This window comes from Triturus cristatus, chromosome 1_1 (genome assembly GCF_964204655.1).
Source record: "Triturus cristatus chromosome 1_1, aTriCri1.1, whole genome shotgun sequence".
NCBI classification, from domain to species: Eukaryota; Metazoa; Chordata; class Amphibia; order Caudata; family Salamandridae; genus Triturus; species Triturus cristatus.
This window is the reverse complement of record NC_140579.1, coordinates 825,960,278-825,967,466: the sequence shown is the minus strand read 5'-3', so window position 1 is coordinate 825,967,466 and position 7,189 is coordinate 825,960,278. Positions and strand designations below refer to the sequence as shown.

The window sequence follows — 7,189 nt, the reverse complement described above, 5'->3', positions numbered from 1 at the left end:
GCAAGAGAAGCTGTCTATGATCTGGCGCGCCCTAACCGTAAGAGATTGGCTAAAGGGATTCATTTTTTTGTAAGACCAGACTTTGCGCATGAAACTGTGTCCCGCAGATGGCACCTTCGCCAACTAATACCTATGTTTCAAGCGAAAGGTGCACAGGTGTTCTTAATGAACCCCGCAAAGTTAAAGGTTGTGGTTCAGGGCCGAAACAGTTTCTTTTTCTCAGAAGTATCGGCCAAGGAATATTTGCAACAGCTGGCGCCTGTGAGCGGAGCGGAAGATACTAATGTGGCTTAGAGGTGGCAATTGTGTCTTAGTTATGCTTTTTTTTTTTTTTTTTTTTGGGTCTGGGATACCGCGGGTGAGTCGTTCCGCTCCCCATCACCAGGACCTTGGTCCTATTGCCTCACTATTGGGAGGGTGGGGTGGGTGGGGGGCGTGCAGAGGGTGGGGTGGTGGGGGTTGGTTGGGTGTGGTGGGGGAGGGGAGGTACAAAAAGAAAAAATATGTTCCACAATTGTTTGATTTTTTTTCTGTGCTATTTTTTTCTGTGTGATGTACTTATGAGTGGGTTTCGAAATTTTGAATTTAATGGCTAATTTGAATTTAAAAATTGTAACTTACAATGTTTGCGGCCTCAATAATTTTGAGAAACGAAGGAAGATGCAAATGGAACTAAATCTAATTAACCCTGATATTGTTTGTATTCAGGAAACACATATTTCGTGGTCGGTACGCCAGAAGTTAGATGATTTGGGATATGTTACTCTGGTAGCCTCTAAACAATTAGATACAAAGCGGGGGGTGGCCATACTGGCCCGCCCCTCGTTAGTTAAAACTGAGAGGTTTTTGGCAGATATACACGGCCGATGGGCTATTCTTGATTGTTTAGTCAAAGATATACGGTTTACTCTTTGTAATATATACGGATCTAACCTTGATGAGGCTAATGTTTTTGATTTTTTAAATGGTGAGCTTGCTTCATGGCCCGCACCTGTTGTGTGTTGTGGAGATCTTAATATCCATTTGGATAGTGATTGTGATTGGACAAGCCCTACTTCCTGGATATATAGGGGTCGTAAACCTAAGGTTTTTCAGGCTTTAAAGAACCTGATGGCTGATCATGGTCTGGTCGATGGGTGGAATTTTTTATACCCACAGACACCTGGCTATACTTTTTTTTCTTCACCACACACCAAATTATTTCGGTTGGATTATTTCATTATTCCTGTTGCCTGGGCTGCCTGTAGCCAAATTCAAATTCATCCTAGGCTTCTATCCGACCATGCTCCTGTTGCTATCTCTTTTTCTAACGTGGCTATTTCAAGACAGAGCAAGACTTTCACCTTTGATAGGAAATTACTACATGATATCTTATTTGTGAAGCATATGAAAAAGTGGATCCCGGACTTTTTCCATCTTAACCGTGGTTCAGCTGAACCCGCGGTAGTCTGGGATTCCTTTAAGGCATGTTTTAGAGGTGAGGTCCTTAGTTATGCCCTACATGCACAAAGACTACGCAAACAAAATTTGATGCAGCTATTTAATCATTTACGGAATGCTGAATTGGATCTTATAGCTCAATTACAGGTAGATGACGATCCTAAGGATAGCCTAGATAGATTAGCTTGCTGTAAGGCTAAGATCAATCTTGTATGGGCCCAGGAGATTTCGCTTAAATATCACCTCTATAGGAAACAGTTATATGAGTTTGGGGAATCTGCAGGGAGATGTTTAGCTCAAAGGATTCGGGCAAAAAAACAAATATCTAAAATAGATTCTATTTACAATGATCAACAGGTATTAGTCTATGAACCCCTGGCCATCATGAAAGTATTTCATCAATTTTACACTGATTTGTATAGCCAATCGGATGATGGTAACCTTCCACCCGATTTGGGACTACCTGTATTAAATTGGGATAGGCTTGATTCTGTGGCGGCAGCAAGATTGGATCTGCCTTTTACCGCTAAAGAAATTGAAGGTGCATTATTTAAACTTTCTTCGGGTAAGGCAGCCGGGCCAGACTCTCTTCCATCAGAGATTTATAAGACCTTTTATCAAGAGCTTCGTGAGGATTTATTGATCACTTTCCAAGCAGCTAGATTGGGATCTCCCCCCCAGTCATGGGATGCTGCCCATGTAGTTATATTTCCAAAGAAGGGGAAACCTCCTGATCAACCAGGGTCATACCGCCCAATATCGCTGGTTAATTGTGACGGTAAATTGTATGCTAAATTATTGGCAAACCGTATGGCTCCGCTAGTTGCGGGCTTGGTATCGCCACAGCAACATGGTTTTGTGCCAGGGCGGGGGACGGTCGATCACATTAACCGGGTCATAGCACTTCTCGACGCCGCGCAGGTTGACTCCAGATTTCTGGGTCTCGTCCTGCTCGACGCCGAGAAGGCTTTTGACCGCGTGTCATGGAGTTTCTTATGGGAGGTTATGGTACGCTCAGGGTTTAACCCAGGCTTTCTTCGGGCTCTTCAAATTTTTTATCGGTCCCCTACCGCAAGGATATGTGCTATGGGTCTTAAATCGGAAGAGGTTCAGATCCATAGAGGGACTCGGCAAGGCTGCCCCTGTTCCCCTATTCTTTTTGCTTTTTATATTAATCCCTTCATTAGAATGCTCGATCTTAATTCACAAATTCCCCCCTATATTGCTCACGGCACGAAGTATAGTGTTCTCGCTTACGCGGATGATATAGCTGTCATCACGTCTGATTTAAATACTGCTATACCTACTATAGAGCAATTAGCGGAGTGTTTTGGCAGATATTCTGGATATAAACTTAACAAAGCTAAGACCCAATGCTTATGTACGGACCAAACGGTAGCTTCTGATAGTAGGATCGTGGAAGAAGTGGTTTACTTGGGCATTAAAATCAGGCCTAAGTTGGAGGATCTTATCAATGTTAATTGGATTGATATACTAGATAAAACCAAACATGCACTGGAGTCATGGCAGAGTCTCCATTTAACTCTGGTTGGTAGAGCTAATTTACTTAAAATGATCATACTTCCCAGAGTACTCTATTTTTTTCGTGCTGTTCCCCTTTTGATACCTGGATGTCAGATTCGCCAATTACAATCGGTCTGTGAAAAATACCTCTGGGCCCCAGGAAAAATTCGTAGAGCTTCTCGCTTTATGACACTGCCACCTGCTCGTGGGGGGTGGGGTGTTCCGGATTTTGCTCTTTATCAGATCTCATGTTTACTTCTAAGGATGCGTATCCTCCTGACCGGAGAGGAATTGTCTAATGTGGCAGAAACACCGTCAATTTATCAAATTACGCTGGGCTCAATTGCAAAAAAATGTTTGATCTCTAATATTGATGGTAGCTACTATAAGCGTACCCGGTTTAAAACTATTATTTCGGCTTACAATGTGTGGAGATCTGTTCGTAAAATGTGTAACATACCCAAATTTCTGATATATACTCCCCTTAGGGCACCTTATCTACTACCGTCTATTTTTGGCGATTCAGTCGCACGAGGCTGGTGCTCTAAGGGGATTACATGTCTAGGTGATTTTGTTTCTGACGAGGGTGCTCTTCTTTCTTTTGATACATTAAGACAGCAATTTGATTTATCCAATACTCAATTCTTTAAATATTTACAGATACGCGATTTTCTTTCTAAACACACCACGTCCCTGTCTTCAATCCGTATCATAGATGTTATTAGATTGCAAGCACCTATCGGAATTATTTATAAGGAGCTTATAGCACATCGTAAAGATGATATCCACATAACTAACGTGAAATGGTCAGCTCGGCTTCTATCCACATCTATTAATATACAAGAATCTATAAAAATGGCCCATATGGTGTTGTACTCTGCGTCATTGAAGGCTCAGTTATATAAAACTATTTTTAATTTATACCGCACTCCTGCGGTGATGATGAAATGGGGTAGCTCTTCTCTATACTCTAACTCCGGCGAATGTTTTCGCTGTAAAGCTAGTAAAGCTGACATAGTACATGTGTTTTATACTTGTCCCTCTTTAACACCTTTTTTTAATCAAATTTCCAGATTTTTGGGGTATGTGCTTGGTAAATCGGTATCACTGTCATCGAATTTAATCTTATTGGGTATTGGGGAGGAAGCTACCCAAGGACACCCCCTGTATGAGTTTCGTTTTTTTCTTTTCATTATAGCCGCTATGATACGCTTATCAATAGCAACAGCATGGTTACAACCACAACCCCCGAGCTTTGATAGATGGCGCTCTAAATTACTTAATATGTATAACCTGGAAACTAGTCTGTATATGTTGAAAAAACCACGTAAGAGACGATTTGGTCTTATTATTTGGCGCCCGCTAAAAGATTATTTTGATTTGTAAATAACGGTGTTTGGCTCCGCTATATATCATAACCATGTGTAACTATTTCTTTTCGGTTTTCATGATTGTCTGTTAATTGTTAATGTATGATTTTTGTGGAACAATTAAAAAAAAAAAAAAAAAAAAAAAAAAAGAAATATGACTTACTATGATTTACTTCATTGTATTTTCTCCACCTGGTTTAAACCATGACAACATAAGGTATTGTACTAAACTAGGTATTAAAAGTTCAAACATGTCGCAGAGCAAATGAGTAGCGATTTCCTCGCATTGTTTCCTTTTGTTGTTGACGTTTCAAGATGGCGGGTACAGGCATCCACATTAGCTTTGAACTTCCGTTTTAGTCCTATTTTCTTTTTCACTCTTTTCACTTCCTGTTTCACCCTTTCAACACACCGTAAATACGGTTGGGAAATTGATTCACTCACATGCCACTGCGGGACTTACAGATTGAGCAGGATCAGAAAGGAATGGTAAGAGACCACATGGTTGTTCCCAATCACTCTCTTTTATTATGCACACGGTGCGCGTTTTCGAACTCTGGGTTCAATGACTTTCACTTCCATTCACGCATGCTAAACGGTTTTGCACTCTCAATGAATAATGGATGACGAGTCCCTGGTTGGTTGATGGCGCTCACCTAATTCCAGTGTGTAATAGATCCGAATATTAAGGGTGCTCAAAGGAAGAAGGGTCATCCACCCTTCCCCATTGGTAATCCCTAGAGGTTTTGCACTCTGTTTTTGGACCTCGTTGCGTTGATTTTCTCACTGGAACCTAAACCTTGGATTCTCTTTTTTGATTAAAAATCGCTTTTATCACGCATGTTAAACGCTTCACTTTTGCACTTTGAATGTGCACCTTGCCGTGTTGATGGTCACACAGGACCCTTTTTTACCTTGGTTTCCTTTTTAACTATAAACATCTTCTTTTTCCTATTTCTCTTGCTTTTCAACATCAACAATATTTTTTACCACAAGATATTTTGTTCAAGCATGGATAATACTATGGTGTACGGCCTTTTTTCTGTCCGTTTTCTATTTCCTTACTTATTTTGCCAAACTTCCAACTTTGAATATTTTGAATACATGCTTTTTTATTTACTCATAGGAAGATTTCCCCTGACGAAGGGCTGTGTCCCGAAATGCATTGGGATTGAGTTGATTTACAAAAAACATGGTGTATGCTTTAAAAATAACGTGTGATCATTGAACATGAAAAATGGTGATATAAACATTATGAGAGAATAAAACACTTTATACAAGTTTTTTACATTTTACGGTGTGCCTAGTGGGGACGCTGTTCTAATTTTAGACAGCGCATCTTTTTACGTCAGCTCAAATATCAGCATAGTCATAATGAGTCAGCCTGAGGGCCCTGGGGGATGTTACTGGGTGCATTTTGATGTTTGATGACCTAGGGCCCTGGAGGATAATTACCATGTCAAGAACGTTGTCAAGCAATGGCAATGAGTCCCATGAACAGCCAGGGAGGCATTTAGATGTGCACCTTATCCCGCAAGCCTCCCACAAAAAGGTACAGGCGGAGTGAGAGGTCATGACAGCCTCACAGTAGTGAAAAGCAAATGCATGAGTTTTTTACTACAAGGGCATGTAAAACTTAAAAGTACATGTCTATCTTTTTAAATACAATGCACCCTGCCCTATGGCCTGTTTAGAGGTGACTCATATGTAAAAAGAATTTTAGGCTTGGCAAAAGGTGCATTTTGCCAAGTTCAGTTGGCAGTTTAAAATTAGACACAGCCTCCAATGGCACGCCTGAAACATATTTAAAAGGGCTACTTAAGTGGATGGCACAATAATTGTAGCAGGCCCATTAGTGACATTTACTTTACGAGGCCTGGGTGCATGATATACCACTTTACCAATTTATTATAAGTAAATCCGCTTGTTGGGCGTGGCTTGGCGTCCGACGGAGATGGCGGCGCTCGGATGAGGCTCTCCGGCGGTCTACGGAGTAATCACGCTTTTCGAGTGAGCTAACTCGAAATGACAGCGGATTCGTGCGGATGAAGACCTGGTGATCGTTTGGACATTCATGAAACCTGCAGTTTTTGCCAGCAAGTATGTGGTTTAATCCCCTTTGTGGCCGCGTCCTCTCGCGGCCGCCATTTTGTTTATTACCGCGATTCGCGGTTTTGCTGACACTTCATCAGAACATTTCGTAATTTTTCTAAGTGCCCCCAGCCTGCTCTTAAAGCGTTCAGTATAATATTTTCTTTGTGCTGAAATTTTCTTGGGTTTTGCTTTCAGTGCACCTTGCAAACCCCTTTATTTGAGCCACTTGTGCACTTCATCTTCGTTGCCTTAAAGCACGTTGTTGAGTAACTGTGTTACCTTCTCACTGATATTTTTTTTACTCTCAAGGGGAGTGTTCGTGGCAGAGACTGGGTGCTCTCGCATTGTGTCGTACAGGTCTCACCTAGTGCGCACTTACTGTGCCTTGGTGGTGGGAACCTTCGGTCAGCATTTTATGGGCAGAACAAAAGGGACCCGTAGTTTTACATCCAAGCCACATATTTTTATAAAGAACTCAAAGCTCTTCACGGAATTTTCCAAGCTAGACCTCCCTTTAATGACTGCATCTCACTGTTCAACTGCCACTATGGATCCCTCTTCCGGTGCTACCGGTAAATCCCAAACTAAGCGCCTTAAAAAAGATCCTCCCTCGCCGCCCAAGTCGACTTCACCTGTATCAATGGAGCTTTTACTCGAGGAGATTAGGGCCCTCAGACCTTTTATGGAAGAGACTAATACCAAACTGCAAATCTTAACGGATAATTGGTCCCAACTGGATGCAAGAATTTCTACTATTGAAG

At 41.6% G+C, this 7,189-nt stretch overlaps 1 protein-coding gene across 4 annotated transcripts in view; it reads left to right on the top strand.

The window, feature by feature from the left end:
- Window positions 1-4,734: 4,734 nt before the first annotated feature.
- LOC146871132 (uncharacterized) overlaps window positions 4,735-7,189 on the top strand; it is a 76,353-nt gene continuing 73,898 nt past the window's right edge. For all 4 annotated transcript variants that reach the window (XR_014980575.1, XR_014980559.1, XR_014980553.1 and 1 more), the window contains exon 1: window positions 4,735-4,823. The gene's annotated coding sequence lies outside the window, so the exon portion shown is untranslated. The remainder of the gene's footprint in view (window positions 4,824-7,189) is intronic.